This window comes from Saccopteryx bilineata, chromosome 1 (assembly GCF_036850765.1).
Source record: "Saccopteryx bilineata isolate mSacBil1 chromosome 1, mSacBil1_pri_phased_curated, whole genome shotgun sequence".
NCBI classification, from domain to species: Eukaryota; Metazoa; Chordata; class Mammalia; order Chiroptera; family Emballonuridae; genus Saccopteryx; species Saccopteryx bilineata.
This window is the reverse complement of record NC_089490.1, coordinates 105,339,488-105,358,467: the sequence shown is the minus strand read 5'-3', so window position 1 is coordinate 105,358,467 and position 18,980 is coordinate 105,339,488.

The window sequence follows — 18,980 nt, the reverse complement described above, 5'->3', positions numbered from 1 at the left end:
CTTGGGTCCAAGCTGGTGAGCCTTGCTCAAACCAGATGAGCCCGCGTTCAAGCGGGTGACCTCAGGGTCTTGTGGGTCCTCCGCATCCCAGCCCGATGCTCTATCCTGGTGTTTCCCAACGTGGGGCCCACGCCCCACAGGGGGGCAATTCGATAGTTAAGGGGGGCAATTCGACACGACTTTAACTCTTTCGCCCCGGGCCATTTAAATGCAATGCTAGATATCGGTGCCAAATTTAACAAAAAATGCAATTCTTAAATAATTGCGGTAAATAATTTTTTTTTTTTTTTGTATTTTTCTGAAGCTGGAAACAGGGAGAGACAGTCAGACAGACTCCCGCATGCGCCTGACCGGGATCCACCCGGCACGCCCACCAGGGGCTACGCTCTGCCCACCAGGGGGCGATGCTCTGCCCCTCCGGGGTGTCGCTCTGCCCCGACCAGAGCCACTCTAGCACCTGGGGCAGAGGCCAAGGAGCCATCCCCAGCGCCCGGGCCATCTTTGCTCCAATGGAGCCTTGGCTGCGGAAGGGGAAGAGAGAGACAGAGAGGAAGGAGGGTGGGGTGGAGAAGCAAATGGGCGCTTCTCCTATGTGCCCTGGCCGGGAATCAAACCTGGGTCCCCCGCATGCCAGGCCGACGCTCTACCGCTGAGCCAACCGGCCAGGGCCGCGGTAAATAATTATTAAGTATAATTTCGTTTGACGAGACCAAAATATCAACTGGGTGATTGGTGTCGTCAAGTAAACTTCGTCCTGGGTTCACTGCGGAGTGTGCCGTCTGCTGCGGGGAACCCTGGACGTTTTAAAAACTCACTAAACAACGCAGTTATTCTCACCTAATTGGCCCATCGCAACTTATGTAGTGTTTCACATTATCATTCAGTTGGTGTTAATTTGAAATGTCAGTCAAAACTGTTGTAAAAGCTCGTTGATTTAATAAATATACATATATATATATTGTATAGATATAATTGGTAAGTATTTGATTTTATTTTTATCAATATCAAACTCTTTATTAAGTACTTCTTGCATCGGGGCTAGAAAGCACTAATATTTTATAAATATTATTGGGGCTATAATAGTGCATGCACGACAATTTTAATTTTAGAAGCATAACTTTCCAGAAAATTTTGTCAAGTGGAAAAAATATAGATACCTTTTGATTTGCGGTGGTAGTGTAGTAAATGTGTTATATACATTTAAATAAATATGAATTTTTAGTATACGTTTACTCTGTCACATTGAATATATTTTAACACATATTTTAATATTAGTTTTTAATTGATCTTATTTTTATTATAGCCCATAGTAAAATGAGTGGTGCAAGCAAGAAAAAAACTCGTCAATATTCAGAGGAATATTTAAAATTTGGGTTCATACCCACTGTTCACGATGAGCAGATTCCTTTTTGTCTTTTATGCCAGCAATGCTTGACCAACGAATCAATGAAACGAGGTAATCTTGAGGCGCATTTGAAGGTGAAACATAGTGCTCATATTAATTCAGATTTGAGTTACTTTAAAACTTTAAAAATTTTGAAAAAAGAACAACATTAAAATCTCTATTTACTGCTCATACTTCAACTAATAATCGTGTTCTTGAGGCTAGTTATCAAATTTCTTTATTCATCGCTAAAACTGGAGAAAATCACACTATAGGAGAGAATTTAATAAAATCGTCAATATCAGCATTTCTTAAAATGGTTCTTGAAAAAGATGACAAAGATGTAAATTAAGCTATGCCACTCAGTAACAATTCTGTTAGCAGAAGAATAGACGAAATGAGTGAGGATATTGAAAAACAATTTATTGAAAAGCTGAAAACAAGAAAATTCTCCTTGCAAATGGATGAATCAACCTTGAGAGACAGTGAGGCAGTATTGATAACTTACGTAAGATATATTGATAAAGGACATTTTGCTGAAGAAATGTTGTTCTGTAAAAGATTAGAAAGCACCACTACCTCCAAAGATATATATAAGCTAAAAAACTACTTAGATGTCAATGATATACCAATGAAATATATAACATCTTGTGCTGCAGATGGTGCTCCCAATATGATGGGCAAGAAAAATGGCTGCTTAAAATTGATGAAAGATGTGAATCCAGAAATGATTCTTGTGCATTGTGTTATTCATAGGGAAAACTTGGTAGCTAAAAACATCTCGCCTGTTCTGAATGAAGTATTACATACAGTAATAAAGTGTGTTAATGCTATTAAAGCTAGTGCCAAATGTGAGCGTCTTTTCAAGCTATTTTGTGAAGAACAAAATGAAGACCATGTGAGACTTTTACTTCATACTGAAGTCAGATGGCTATCTAAAGGAAGCTGTTTGAAAAGATTTATGGAACTGTTTGATACTCTTAGTGATTTTTTAAGCGACAAACCTGAAATGAAGTATCTGTTAACAATAGATGGTAAAGCATTTGTGAGTTATTTAGCCGATATCTTTGAAAAACTAAATATATTAAATAAGCAACTTCAAGGAACAAATAAAACTCTTGTCGATGCAAAAGCAAAGATATTTGGTTTCATTACCAATATTGAGTTATGTCAGAAACATATTAACATCAAAAACTTTAAACAGGCCCTGGCCGGTTGGCTCAGCGGTAGAGCGTCGGCCTGGCATGCGGGAGACCTGGGTTCGATTCCCGGCCAGGGCACATAGGAGAAGCGCCCATTTGCTTCTCCACCCCCACCCTCCTTCCTCTCTGTCTCTCTTCCCCTCCCGCAGCCAAGGCTCCATTGGAGCAAGGATGGCCCGGGCGCTGGGGATGGCTCCTTGGCCTCTGCCCCAGGCACTAGAGTGGCTCTGGTCGGGGCAGAGCGACACCCCGGAGGGGCAGAGTATCGCCCCCTGGTGGGCAGAGCGTCGCCCCTGGTGGGCGTGCCGGGTGGATCCCGGTCGGGCGCATGCGGGAGTCTGACTGTCTCTCCCCGTTTCCAACTTCAGAAAAATACAAAAATACAAACAAACAACAAAAAAAACAAAACAAAAAAGCTTTAAACAGTTTCATTGGCTTCAAAAATATGAAGTAACTGATGCCGCTTTACTTGTTACTGTCAATTATTTGAATATTCTATCGGCTGATTTAAAAGAAAGATTTTCTGATTTAAAACAAATTGATTTCCCAACATGGATGATGCAGCCATTGTTAGTGGATTTGTCTGATATATCAAATATGCAGTATCAAGAAGAACTCGCAGAATTGCAAAATGATGAGTCAGTTAAAGCTTTATTTAATATCAAAGGAGCGATGGCATGGCTTTGTGAGGAAACAGAAATCAAATACCCAAATTCAACCAAATGTGCAAGAAAACTATTGCTACCATTTCCATCTTCATTTTTAGCTGAATGTGGATTTAGTGCTGTAAATTATTTACTGGTAAAAAAAAGAAATCGGCTGGATATAACACAACGTGGAGACTTGAGACTAAAGCTAACCAAATTGGAACCTAGTATAAAATCTCTGTGTAGCAAGCATCAAGCGCAAGGATCACACTAAATTAAAATGATAAATTAATATAGAAAAATCTGTATTAAAATTATTTGGGCTCTGGCCGGGTTGGCTCAGCGGTAGAGCGTCGGCCTAGCGTGCGGAGGACCCGGGTTTGATTCCCGGCCAGGACACACAGGAGAAGCGCCCATTTGCTTCTCCACCCCTCCGCCGCACTTTCCTCTCTGTCTCTCTCTTCCCCTCCCGCAGCCAAGGCTCCATTGGAGCAAAGATGGCCCGGGCGCTGGGGATGGCTCTGTGGCCTCTGCCCCAGGCGCTACAGTGGCTCTGGTCGCAACATGGCGACGCCCAGGATGGGCAGAGCATCGCCCCCTGGTGGGCAGAGCGTTGCCCCTGGTGGGCATGCCGGGTGGATCCCGGTCGGGCACATGCGGGAGTCTGTCTGACTGTCTCTCCCTGTTTCCAGCTTCAGAAAAATGAAAAGAAAAAAAAAAATTATTTGGAATTTAAATTTCTGTTTTTCATTATATGTTTTGAAATTTTACTTACTGTGTTTTGTTAACAATTTCATAGTGATTTCTTCCTAGAACCTATCATTTATGTTTATTAAGTGAACAAATCAATTTTTTAATGTTAAAAATTATGTATGTTACATAGGGAGGGACATAAAAATTTTAGAAAGTTAAGGTGGGGCATGGCACAAAAAAGGTTGGGAAACACTGTTCTATCCACTGTGCCACTGCCTGGTCAAGCTAGTGTTTGACTATTAACTGCTAGGTAAAATAGTCATTACAGGGACTCCCTTGTAGACTTCTCTTGATAACAGGTTTAAGATACTCTAGTTAGTTCAATAAGAAGATATCTCTCTCTCTGCTTCTACATAAGATTAACCCTCTGTTCTTAGACTTGAACTCTGAAAAGACCCTGAGGATTGTGCTCTAGGAAAATGCTCTCATGCCTCACAGGTTCTGCAAATATACTAACTCCACACCACCACAATGGGTTCTTTTATGAAGTCAGTTCAAAATTAAATTACAAGAGCCCTAACACACTTTCACATGGTCATGTGGTTTGTGTAGTACACATAGAATTCCATATGAATTCTCTGGAAACAAATATTTATTCATGTAATTGTACAGCTTTATAAAGAAAAGTGACAAAGGCAGATGACTGACAGCTGGATTTTTTTTTATGACAGACAAAGAGAGGGACAGACAAACAGAAAAGGAGAGAGATGAGAAGCATCAATTCTTCATTACAGCATCTTAGTTGTTCATTGATTGCTTTCTCATATGTGCCTTGACTGGGGAGCTCCAGCAGAGCAAGTGACCCCTTGCTCAAGCCAGCGACCTTAAGTGTATCCCATGCTCAAAACAGTGACTCCATGCTTAAACTGGTGGGCCCTCACTCAAGCCGGGACCTCAGGGTTTCGAACCTGGGTCCTCTACGTCTCAGTTCGATGCTTTATTCACTGTGCCACTGCCTAGTCAAGCTAGAAATTCTTAAGTATCTTAGAATTTACCAATTTCAGTATTGCTCAACAGGGAGGCAAGCTGAAGTGGGTGGCAAAATTGCCTCTTAGTTTCCCTTTCTTTCCTTAGTAGCTGAATCAATGGGTGTCCTTATAAACAAAGTTCTGATGAGTCAGTAAAGGTTATATATTCCCTAATTGTTTCATAGGACTACATATGAAACATTCTCTCTGTAATAGTCATCTCTGTCCTTGTTGTAATTATGCAAGAAAGTCACCATATTTACATTTTATTTTATTTTATTTTTATTTTTTATTTTTTTTTATTTTATTTATTCATTTTTAGCGAGAAGAGAGAGAGGGAGAGAGAGAGACAGAGAGGGAGAGAGAGGAGAGAGAGACAGAGAGAGAGAAGCGGGGAGAAGCAGGAAGCATCAACTCCCATATGTGCCTTGACCAGGCAAGCCCAGGGTTCCGAACTGGCGACCTCAGCATTTCCAGGTTGACGCTTTATCCACTGCGCCACCACAGGTCAGGCTACGTTTTATTTTATTTTAAAGATTTTATATATTGATTTTTTTTAGAGAGAGGAGAGAGAGGGGAAAGGTGGGGGGTGGGGGAGAAAGAGGAAGCAACTCATAGGTAGTTACTTCTCGCATGGTGCCTTGACTAGGCAAGCCCAGGGTTTTAAACTGGCAACCTCAGCGTTTCAGGTTGATGTTTTATCCACTGTGCCACCATAGTCCAGGCAACATTTTAATTTACTAGTGTCTTAGGGAACATAGTTCATAAAAAATAAAACCAGTTCTCTATTCAGAAAATTAAGAAACCGCTAGAAGAAAACACAAATAAGCATTCTAATCATGAAGCAGTGTAATAAGGCAATGGATGCCTTTCTGGCTGGAAATAACAAAACATTAAAAATGATGACCAACTGGGTGTCAAATATATTCTTGTTTTCTAAGTCATTTTTTATTTTTCAATTATAATTGCTAATATAATACAATTACATTATATTAGTTTCAGATATACACCCCAGTGATTAGAAATTACATAACTGACTAAGTGAACATTCTGATAAATCCCATACCCATCTGACACTATAGCTAGTTAGTGGAATAATACAGACTATATTCCCTAAACTGTACTTTACATCCCCATGACTATTCTCTAACAACCAATTTGTGCTTCTTAATCCCTTTACCTTTTTTATCCATACGCCTAACTCCCTCCCATCTCTCACCCATCACAGTGTTCTCTGTATCTATGAATGTGTTTCTGTTCTGCTTGTTCATTTATTTTGATTTATAGATTCAGTTGTTGACATGTATTTATTGTCATTTTATTGTTCATAGTTTTGATCTATTTTTTCTTTTTCTTAAAGAAGACCCTTTAACATTTTGTGTAATATGGGCTTGGTGGTGATGAACTCCTTTAGTTTTTTCTTGTCCGGGAGGTTCCTTATATATCCTTGCATTCTGAATGATAGCTTTACTGGGTGAGTAATCTTGGTTGTAGGTTCTTGTTTTTCATCACTTTGAATATTTCTTGCCACTCCCTTCTGGGCTGCAGTGGTTCTGTTGAGAAATCATTTAGCAGGTTTATGGGGAGAGCTCTCTTGTAGGTAACTAACTGCTTTTCTCCTGCTGCTTTTAAGATTCTCTCTTTGTCTTTAATCTTTGCATTTTAATTACAGTGTATCTAGGTGTGGGCCTCTTTAAGTTCATCTTGTTTAGGACTCTGAGCTTCCTGGACTTGTACGTCTATTTCCTTCACCAGGTTAGGGATGTTTCTGTCATTATGTTTTCAAATACATTTTCAATTTCTTGCTCTGTCCTTTTTCTGGCACCCTGATGATGCAAACATTGGTACACTTGAAGTCCCAGAAGCTCCTTTCACTATCTTCATTTTTGGGGGTATTTTCTTTTTGCTGTTCTGATTGGGTGTTTTTTGCTTTCTTACATTCCAAACTGTTGACTTGATTCTTGGATTCATCTACCTCTACTGTTGGTTCCATATAAAATATTCTTCACTTCAGTTAGTATATCCTCCATTTCTGACTAGTTATTTTTTATTGTTTTTATATCCTTTTTCATGCTGTTGAAGTTCTCATTAAGTTCATTGAGCATCCTTTTTTATTTTTTTAAAGATTTTATTTTCATTTTTTAGAGAGAGAAGGAGCAGGAATCATCTACTCCCATATGTGCCTTGACCAGGCAAGCCCAGGGTTTCGAACCGGTCACCTCAGTGTTTCAGGTTGACGCTTAATCCACAGCGCCACCACTGGTCAGGCTCATTGAGCATCCTTATAACCATTGTTTTGAACTCTGTATCTAGTACTAGTTTGCTTGCCTCCATTTCATTTAATTTTTTTTTCTGGAGATTTCTCCTGTTTTTTCATTTGGGACATGTTTCTTTGTCTCTGCATTTTGGCTACTTTTTATATTTCTTTCCATGGATTAGTTAGAGCTGCTACGTCTCCTGGACTTGGTAGAGTGGCCTTGGTTCTGTGGAGTCTAGTGGCGCACCCTCTCCAGTCCTCTGGGCTGCGTCCTCTAAGTGTGCCCCTGTGGGCTATGTATACCTGCCTCTTGTAGTTGAGGCTTGATTGCTGTTGTTTTCACTTAGAGGGACTACATTCCAGGCCAATTGGCTGTGAGGACTGGCTGCAACTACAGCGGAGAAGCTGTTGTGCAGGAGTTGACCCTATAGAGTAGAACTTGCCTCAGTGGGGCTTTGGTGTTTATTGAGTTACACCTTGAGTGCTTTGCTTGTGGTGGTGGTAGGGTTGTCACCTAGCATGGTATGAAGCTGTCCACCAGGCACACTGGCTCTGGGGCCTCCTGGAAGGTCCAAGGTTAGCCACTGCCTGTGTCCTGCCAGGGACCACCTGGCAGAAGCTACAGATTAATCTGCAAATGGCTGCTACTTGTGCTAGGCTTAGAGGTGCCCAGGAGAGGCCAAGCTGCCAACCAAGGCAAGCCAGCCCCTAGTGCCAGGCCTGGGGCCACTTAGCAAGAGATACTGGGTACATAGAAGCCAAATGTTGCTTGTTTCAGAGGTTTTAGGAAAGTTGAAAGCATGAGGCAGGAGAGGCCAGTTGTAAGGAAAAGCCACTGAAAATGGATTGATGGCTTGGATAGCTTGGATGGCTTGGATGGCTTCGATGGGCCGACAAATTGGGTGTGGTAGGGTTCAGGGAATCACCAGGGTGGGGAAAACAGTGATAGCTAGGTTAATGGAGACTCAGAGATGGTACCTGCCTATTAACTCTGTGGAAGGGGGGTGTCTCAGAAAAAGAACAATGGCCTCTGTCAGTACTGGTGTCTGGCAGAAAGCTCCATCTCCCCAGCTCTCGCACAGATCCCTGACAGTTCAGTTCTTCCTCATATGTCCCTGGTGCCCTTTGAACTGCTGCCCCAGCATGGAAGCTCAGAGGGAGTGAGTCAGCAAGTCCGTGTGAGAGCCCCTTAAGAGGAACTGCCAGGTGTCTGTCTCACTCAGCCACAGTGATATCCCTCCTGATTTTAAACCACACACATGGGTGTGGGGCCAGCCCATTCTGTATCTCTGCCCCTCCTACCAGTTTCAGTGTGCTTTCTTTAAGTCCCTAGTTGTAGGACATTCAGTTAGATTTCAGGCAGTTCTGGATGATGGTTGATCTATAGTTGTAATTTTGATGTAGTTGTGGGAGGATGCGAGTACCGTGTTTAACCCGCTATCTTGACCAGAAGTCTCAAATATACTCTTAAATGACACCTAACATAGAAGTTTCACTAAATTTGGAGAACTTCTGGTTTGGTGAGCACACGGAGGTGCTGGGAGAGGGGTGCACCAGGAAAGGGCATGGAAGTTCCTCACCCTTTTGCCACACCTTGACCTGTGCATCTCTTCCATTTGCATTTGGTCAATGCTTTATCTACTGTGCCTGTTCCTGCATTCAGCTGTTGATGTAAGAATATCCAAATCTACCACTCTCCTTTCTTTTACTTCTACTCCCTTAATTATTAAGCCACCAGGACCATTAGGTTGTGTGTTAGCATCAGTCTTAGGAACAAGGTCTTGAGTCTTAATGACATGACTACTTTTTTTTCTTTCCCCTCCCTCCCTCCTTCCCTCCCTCCCTCCCTCCCTCCCTCCCTCCCTCCCTCCCTCCTTCCCTCCCTCTCTCCCTCCCTCCCTCCTTTCCTCCTTCCTTCCTCTCTTTCTCTTTTTCTTTCTCTTTTTTCTCTCTTTCTTTTCCTTTCTCTCTCTCTTTCTCTATTTCTTTCTTCTTTTTTGTGTTTTTGCAACTTCCCCAAATCTCCCAAAATATCAGATTTGCTTATTTCTTGTTTAATGGTTCGAATCTGATATCATATAGACAGAATCACAGCATTTTTTCTTAATTCAAGTGAAGCCAGTTGTGGGTTTAGAAGTTGTCTATATCTTCCAAATGGGTCCTCTGGTTAACAATGAATAAATGGAATTTTTAGCCATTCTTTCCTTTATACAATTGAAATCCCTTATTAATGGCAATGCAACAGTAACATGAACAAATTCATAAGGTGATGTCTTGAACAAAGAACTTCTGTTATCTTGCAGCTTGGGGCCCTGGCATGATGGCAAGTAAAAGTATTCTGATCCTTCCTTTTATATTGCTTTTTTTTTTCAATTTTAAAGATTTTACTTATTCATTTTAGAAAAAGAAGAGAGAAAGAGAGAGAAGGGAGGAGGAGCAGGAAGCATCAACTCCTATATGTGCCTCGACTAGGCAAGCCTAGGGCTTCAAACCAGTGACCTTAGCGTTCTAAGAGGTCAATGCTTTATCTACTGTGCCACCACAGGTCAGGCCTCCTTTTATATTTCTTGATTGTTTCTTTGTATAAGCTTGGCTATAACAGCAAATGGGAACTATATATTAACTGAAATAAAAGTGGCATTGGCAGTGAGTGTTTATGGTGCTGTTAATATTTCTCTAAATATTAGAATGTAGTATTGGAGAGATCCAAGGTGGAGTATGTAGAAACTACACTTACCTCCTCCCAGGTCTAAACTAGAATTAAAACTAAAATATAGGCTAATCAACCTGAATCACCAACCAAAAACTAACTGAAGTCTTATAACCAAGGATTTACAGACGAAGCCACATCAAGCCTGGTAGAAAGGATGGAAGTGTGAAAAGGGCTAGCTCTGCTCCCATGGGCAGCTGCTGAGATCCCAGAGGGATGTCTCAGCTGCAAAGGTTCCACCTGAGGAGTGTGGGTTGGCAACCCCATGCCAGGCTCCCTCACCCAGAGTCCCAAAGCTAGGAAGAGGCACTCACATAACATCTGGCAGTGAAAATTAGTGGGGATCTGTCTACCAGTAGAGAGGGGAGTCTACTAGAGACACAGGCATCCTCTTAAAGGCCAGTTGCACAAAATCTCATTTGCAGCCACTTACCTCGGGCTCTGGTAGAGGGAGAGTAGAGTGGACTAGAGTCATGCAAAGACAGACTGGGGATTTTGGCTCTGAGAGAGAGCTGTAGGGACAGCTGCAAGGATCCTTGTGCCTAGTCTCTCTTCCACACTACAGATGACATCTTTCTTGGTAGAACACTCACCTCTTACCACATTAGTCTGGCAGAATGCAAAGCCCCACCCTGCTGAGGAGTCCATTGCCTGGGAAGGGATATAGAAGTGCTGGCATACTCTGAGAGTGTCAGTGAATGAATTGTGTGGCTCTGAGATGGGGGCCACACCTCTCCCCTCCTCCCAAGCCTGACCAACGCTACCCCCATACAGTAAACCAGCCCCACCCGCCTGACTCCTGGCAGCCTCACCCTGCCGAGCTCTGGAACAAACTGAGTTGTGTGACTCTAGAATGGGCCCTGCTAGGTACCCACAGACCTCTGTGGTAGGGAAGGGTCTCAGGGAATTGTCAGAGTGAGGCCAGCAGAATATCAGGCCCAAACAGACCAAGATTTGGTCATGAAAAAACAGCTCCCATTCTGAAGTCTCAGCAATGTGTTAATAGAGGGAACATGACAATCCCACAGCCAACATCATATTCAGTGGGCAAAAACTTAGAGTTTCCCTTATGATTAGGAACAAGACAGGGATGTTTTCTTTCTCCAGTCTTATTCAACATAGTACTGGAAATCTTAGCCACAGAAATCAGAGAAGAAGGGCTCTGGCCGGCTGGCTCAGTGGCAGTGTTGACCTGGTGTGTGGAAGTCCCATGTTTGATTCCTAGCCAGGGCACACAGGAGAAGTGCCCATCTGCTTCTCCACCCCTCCCCTTCTCCTTTTTCTCTATTTCTTTCTTCCCTTCCCTCAGCCAAGGCTCCATTGGAGCAAAGTTAGCCTGAGCTCTGACAATGGCTCCATGACCTCTGCTCAGGAGCTAGAGCAGCTCCGCTTGCAATGGAGCAACACCCCAGGTGGGCAGAGCATCACTCCCTAGTGGGCATGCCAGGTGGGTCCTGGCCAAGTGCACACAGGAGTCTGTTTCTCTGCCTTCCTGCTTCTCACTTCAGAAAAGTACCCCCCCCCCCAAAAAAGGAAAGAAATCAGAGAAGAAGAAGAAATAAAATGTATTCAAATTGGAAAGGAAGAAGTAAAACTGATTATTTGCAGATGACATGATACTGTATGTGGAAACCCCCAAAGATTCCACCAAATAACTACTAGATCTGATAAATGAATTTATTAAAGTAGCTGGATACAAAATAAATATTCAGAAATTGGTTGCATTCATAAATACCTATAATGAATTATCAGAGCAGGAAACTAAGAAAATCCTATTGACAACTGCATACGAATAGTAAATTTTTTTTTCTGAAGTTGGAAACGGGGAGGCAGTCACAGACTCCCCCATGTGCCCAACTGGGATCCACCTGGCATCCCCACCAGGGGGCGATGCTCTGCCCATCTGGGGTGTTGCTGTGTTGCAATCAGAGCCATTCTAGCACCTGAGGCAGATGCCATAGAGCCATCCCCAGCACCCGGGCCAACTTTGTTCCAATGGAGCCTTGGCTGCGGGAGGGGAAGAGAGAGACAGAGAGAAAGAAGAGGGGGAGGGGTGGAGAAGCAGATGGGCGCTTCTCCTGTGTGCCCTGGCCGGGAATCAAACCCGGGACTCCTGCATGCCAGGCCCATGCTCTACCACTGAGCCAACTGGCCAGGGGACAACTGCATACAAATAAATAAAACCTATGAACAAATTTAACCCAGAATATTAAAGACCTGTACTTGGAAAATGATAAGACAATGAAGAAAGAAATTGAAGAAGATACAAATAAGTGAAGGCATATACCATGTTCATAGATAAGAAGAATTAACATCATGAAAATGTTCATACTACCAAAAGCAATCTATAGATTCCGTGGAATTACTATCAAGATACCAATGGCATATTTCAACAGAACTAGAACAAATAACTCAAAAATTTGTATGGAATCACAAACAACCACAAATAGCAATAGCAATCTTGAGAAAGAAGAACAAAGTTGAAGGAATCACACTACTTAATATCAGACTATACTACAAAGCCATAGTAATCAAAACAGCATGGTACTACCATAAAAACAAGTATAAATCAGTGGAACAGAATAGGGAGTCCAGAAATAAATCCATGCCTTTATGGTTAATTAGTAGTCAACAAAGGAGGCAAGAACACACAATGGGGTAAAGACAGTTTATTTAATAAATAATGCTAGAAAAAATGGACAAATACATACAAAAAAAATTAGACCACCTTCTGATACCACACATAAGAATAAACTAAAATGGGGTAAGGACTTAAATGTAAGTCTCAAAACTAAAAATCCTAGAAAACAGGCAGTAAAATATTGGACATTTCTTGTAGCAATGTATTTTTCTGTTGTATCTCCTCAGGCAAGGGAAACAAAAGAAAAAATAAACAAGTGGGACTACATTTGTAAAACTAAAATTTTTTGCACAGCAAAGGAAACCAACAAAATGAAAAGACAACCCACTAAATGGGAGAACATATTTACCAAAGATACATCTGATAAGGGGTTAATATCCAAAAATTATAAATAACTTAAACAACTTAACAACAAAAAACAATATCCAATTAAAAAATGGGCTAAGGATCTGAGCAGACACTTCTCCAAAGAGGACATACAAATAGCCAATAGACATATGAAAAGATGCTCAATGTCACTAATCATTAGAGAAATGCAAATTAAGACCACAATGAAATATATATAGCCTCATTCATACCTGTCAGAATGGCTCTCATCAATAAACCAACAAGTGTTGATGAGGATGTGAAGAAAAGGGAACCTTCCTGTACTGTTGTTGGCAATGCAGATTGGTGCAGCCACTGTGGAAACAGTATGGAGTTTCCACAAAAATTAAAAATGGAACTGTTTTATGACCCAGTGAATTCAGTTTTGGGAATATATCCAAAGAAACCAGAAACACTAATTAGAAAATATACACACCCCTATGTTCATTGCAGTGTTATTTACCATAGCCAAGATTTGGAAGCAGCCCAAGTGCCCACCAGTGGACGAGTGGATAAAAAAGATGTGGTACATTTACACAATGAAACACTATGCGACCATGAAAAAGAAGGAAATCTTACCTTTTGTGACAGCAGGAATGGACCTGGAGATTACTATGCTAAGTGTAATAACCAGTCAGAGAAAGACAAATACCATATGATTTTACTTACATGTGGAATCTAATGAACAAAATAAAGTAGAAACATACAGATACAGAAAACAGACTAACAGCTGTCAGAGGGGTGGGGGTGTGGTTTGGGCTGGGTGAAAAAGGTGAAGGGATTAAGCAAAACAAAACAAAAGAAAACAAAAAAAACATAGACACAGACAACAGTATGATTACTGGAGGGAAAGGGAGTTGAAGAGGGTAAAGTGAGGATAAATGGTGACAGAAAGAGACTTGACTTGGGCTGGTGAACATACAATACAATATTCAGAGGATGTCATATAGAGTTGTATATTTGAAACCTATATAATTTTATTAACCAATTTAGCCCAATAAATTCAATAAAAATTCTAAAAAGTACTATTTGTTAGGTTAATAAATTAAGTTGTATTTAGTTGAAAATATTTAAAATGTGAAGTTCTTTTGGAATTGTGTACATAATAAAATTCTAACAGTTGTGACTTGGACTGTCACAATTTCTTTACCTCCAAATTTGAGAAACCATGTCAGCATTTAATTTTTCTTATAAAGCCTATTGTATATTTAAAGGTAACTGAAAAATTTAAATGAGCAGTGTTATGGATTGAATTGTGTCTGCTTGAAAAGATGTTGCAGTTCTAACCCTCAGTGCAGGTGAATGTGACCTTATTTAGGAATGGGGTCTTCTTTGCAAATGTAACTGAGTTAAAATGAGGTCACTAGGGTGGGCTCTAATCCAATGTGAATGTTTATAACAAGAGGTAAATGCTACTGAAAGACAGACACAGGGAGACTGCCATGAGACAACAGAAGCAAAGATTGGAGTGATGCAGCTACAAGCCAGGGAACACTAAGGATTCAGGGCCCCCACCAGAAGCTAGGACGAGGCAAGGAAGGATTCTACCCAGAGTCTCAGAGCATGGCCCTACTGACACCTGGATTTCAGACTTCTGGCCTCCTGAACTGAGAGAATCAATTTCTGTTGCCTTAAGCCACCCAGTTTGTGGTATTTTGCTGTGGCAGCCCTTGCAAACTAACTTCAACTCTTTTTTGAATCTAAGTACAGAACAAAGGTAATTTATAGAGCAGTTTGCTTTTTGTTTAGGGCTATTTTTCCAAAAGAAGTTTTTCAAAATTCTGCATTCTCAAAGATAATGTCTAGGCTCACTTCTTAGTCAGTTAGCAAATGCTACATGACATAGTTCTTCAGGGGTCAATGTTGAAATCTTAAATATTAAATCCCTAGATGCACGCAAATCACTTTTGTTTTACTCTTCATATTAAATACCCTTTTTTTTAAATTAATTTATTTTTTTTTACAGAGACAGTGAGTCAGAGAGAGGGATAGACAGGAACAGAGAGAGATGAGAAGCATCAATCCTTAGTTTTTCATTGCACGTTGCAACACCTTAGTTGTTTATTGATTGCTCTCTTATATGTGCCTTGACCATGGGCCTTCAGCAGACTGAGTAACCCCTTGCTGGAGCCAGCAACCTTGGGTTCAAGCTGGTGGGCTTTTTGCTCAAACCAGATGAGCTCGCGCTCAAGCTGGCGACCTCGGAGTCTCGAACCTGGGTCTTCAGCATCCCAGTCCGGCGCTCTATCCACTGTGCCACTGCCTGGTCAGGCAATACCCTTTTTCAGTTTAATAGTATAAAGCAACTAAACAGAATGGCTTATTGTCAGCCTTATATACAAGTTCACTCTTTTCTGTTGCCATGTCACATTATCACATGCTTCCAGCACAAAAGAGGATCAACAATTGTCAATGACAGGTGAGCAGGAGCCCACCCTAGGAAAAGGGCTGGGATTCTGAGATAGAAAAGTTTTTAGTTGAGAATGCTTACTGTTTGCTGTTTTATTTACTATGACCTTGTCTATGAGATGTACCTTCTCTGGATCAAGTTTCATAGCTATGATTAATTGAATACTTTTTTCTTTAAAAATATGTGCACTTTGCAAATGCTGAAGCTTGCCACAGCTGCCATTTATATCAGACTGGGAGTTTGACTTTTTAAAATTAAAGGTATTAAAAAAATGGGTTCCTACCCTGATAACATTATACTGAGTGAAATAAGTAAATCAGAAAAAACTAAGAACTATATGATTCCATACATAGGTGGGACATAAAAATGAGACTGAGGGACATGGACAGGAGTGTGGTGGTTACCGGGGGTGGGGAGGGAAAGAGAGGGGTAGGGGGAGAGGAGGGGCACAAAGAAAACCAGATGGAAGGTGACAGAAGACTATATGACTTTGGGTGATGGGTATGCAACATAATCAAATGTCAAAATAACCTGGAGATGTTTTCTCTAAACCCATGTACCCTGATTGATTAATGTCACCCCATTATTATTAATAAAAAAAGAAAAAAGAAAAAAAAATGGGTTCCTAAACACTAATTCAGTAATTCTAATCTAGGTGCCTAACTTCCTCAAATTGGAATTCCAGAAATTTCAGGAAGCATACTTGATTTAGTATAAATCAAAAATAAAATTGTTTTTTAGACTCTGAATTTGTTTCAGCAATTGAATTTGCTAGGTTGAGTTTTTCTCATTGCTAGATTAACATTGTCAAATGCTAGTTCTCCACAAACCTCAGTATATAAACACCAAATTAGTGCACTTTGATGATGCATATTGTAGATACCAGTGAGGAGCTCATTGCTCTCCAGAATGAAGTATGAGGGCATTGCTCACCCTTTGCGTGAAGAGCGTTCTGGCCCCATGGGCCAGCTTGTGCACAAGGGGAGGATCATTATGCTGTGGATGAATGCAGTGGACCATACTTTAAAAGCACTCCCCCTGGCCTGACCAGGCAGTGGCGCAGTGGATAGAGTGTTGGACTGGGATGCAGAGGACCCAGGTTTGAGAACCTGAGGTCGCCAGCTTGAGCGTGGGCTCATCTGGTTTGAGCAAAAGTTCACCAGCTTTAACCCAAGGTTGCTGGCTTGAGCAAGGGGTTACTTGGTCTGCTGAAGGCCCGCAGTCAAGGCACATATGAGAAAGCAATCAATGAACAACTAAGGTGTTGCAATGAAAAACTAATGATGCTTCTCATCTCTCCGTTCCTGTCTGTCCCTATCTATCCCTCTCTCTGACTCTCTCTCTGTCTCTGTAAAAACAACAACAACAAAAAAACACTCCCTCTGGCCCATACCTACCTTTCTTTATAGGTACAGAGAGATTGGTCTGGCTATTGAGGAAGAGTCATGATTTGAACCTGATTTTCCTAGAAGACAATGGCTTCTTGAAGGTGAAAACTAATTTTATAGTATTAAAATAGTTTACCTAAGAAATAGCATTATTTCAATAATTGCCAATTCTTTTTTCTTTGAAGTTGACCTCTGTTGTGAAAAATATACATTGTGTTGGGCTTAGGAATGTCATCCAGATTTCCCAAGAAAAGGCTTGTGGCCCAGATGCTGGAAGCCATCCGTGAGCCGCCTTCAGTGGTTACCTCCTGCACAGACTACCTCAGGTGGCCTTACTCAAAGCCACACCTCTTGGAGGGGCCTGTATCTGATGACTGATGTGGTAGGCCATCATTTCAGCACAGCACAGAGCGGGTGATCAACTCTGAGGGGCTGCTTTAGCTCCACAACTCCCCACGGCATTGACCAAGTCTGTCTTTGGACCTGCATTGCAGCTCAGCTTCTCCCTCTGCTCAATCCCATGTCCTGTCTTCCACAAGTGTTATCTAAGAGCACTCCTTAATAAACATCCTGTATACTAAACTCCATCTCAGTGCTTCCCAGCGAACCCAATATGACATATACAACCCCCAAACTAAGTAGTATTCGATTATTCCTTAAAAACTGTGTGTGTGTGTGTGTGGGGGGGCAAGACAGACCAGTTGCAACCTATTTGGTAATTTATAGTTACTGTGCAAAGTATTTCATACTGCCTTTTTTTAACCAAAAACTGAGGAGGAGTGGGTGCTTTTTATGCTTCCTGCTGGAAACAGTGGAAATTCAGAATTTGTAATTTGAAGATTCCGAGAAACACGTTTCAGATGTCACTACTTAATGCAACCCAAGGCTTTAACTTATGTAGTAGCAATTTTCATTAAACTGGTAATTTATTGTGGTAAAAAATGGGAAATGCAACTATAAATAACAAACACTTATGAAAATAATCTTATACCTTCATTATGGCATGTTTCTTTGGCTGAGCTCCCATTTTATTTCTTATAAGGGAAAAGCAGCTGCAGATTTTAAAAATAAATACATTTAAGTAGTAATTAGTTGGAAATTTCAAAATTATTGCAGATGAAACCTGGAAAAACAGCTTGAGGGAGAGGGAATGGTAGGAAGCATGCAATGAACAGAACAATTCCAGAAAGTCATCCTAGATTATCAGGAAAGTTGTGATATCCCTAACAAAACTTCCTAGTACATAAAATTAGATTTGAGTTTTTTAACATACTCATATTTGAATATGCAACTGATATTTTCTCTTCTTGGCTGGTTAAAAAAAAAAAAGACTACCATTTTGAATGGTTATATAACTAGTGAAATTAGAGAACTATCCCATAAATCAGTGGTCCCCAACCTTTTTTGGGCCATGGACTGGTTTAATGTCAGAAAATATTTTCACAGGCTGGCCTTTAGGGTGGGACGGATAAATGTATCACGTGACCAAGTCAAGAGTGAGTCTTTGACAGATGTAACAGAGGGAATCTGGTCATTTTTAAAAAATAAAACATCGTTCAGACTTAATATAAATAAAACAAATAATGTAAGTTATTTGTTCTTTCTCTGCGGACCGGTCACTTCAAAAGAAATTGATAGCTCAATGAGTATCTTAATATGTATAGATATCTTGGTGGTAGGATTACGGGGGATTTTTTAGATTGCTTTATTTTGGGATGTTTAGATTTATAGAGAAATTAGTACAGTTCCTGTAGAACTTTCCCCATTCCTGTGAACACTATCATCATAAATTACCTTATTACATATTACATGTCAAAGCTAAGGAACAAATTAACTCTAGCTCAGCCTTTATTGGGACTTTTAATGCAGGGCACTGCATTTCAGTTAGTTGTCCAGTCTCCTTAAATTTGTGACTTCCCTTGGTTTTGGCATTGAAACTTTTGAAGAGTACTGTTCACATATTCTAGGTTTGTCTGATATTTTTCTCATATGGTAAAGACTATGGATTTGGGGGAATAGGAGGTGAAATGCCCTTATCACATCATGTAAGAGGGCATAGGACATCACTATTGATACTAACCTTGATCACTTAGTTAAGGTACTGTCTGCCAGGTTTCTCTGCTATGAAATCACTATTTTCACCTTTCCAACTTGATTCTTTAGAAGACAGTCACTGAGTCGGGCCCACACTCAAAAGATTAAGTTCTACTTCCTGGAAAGTGGAACATCTACATATATATTTGGAATTCTTCTG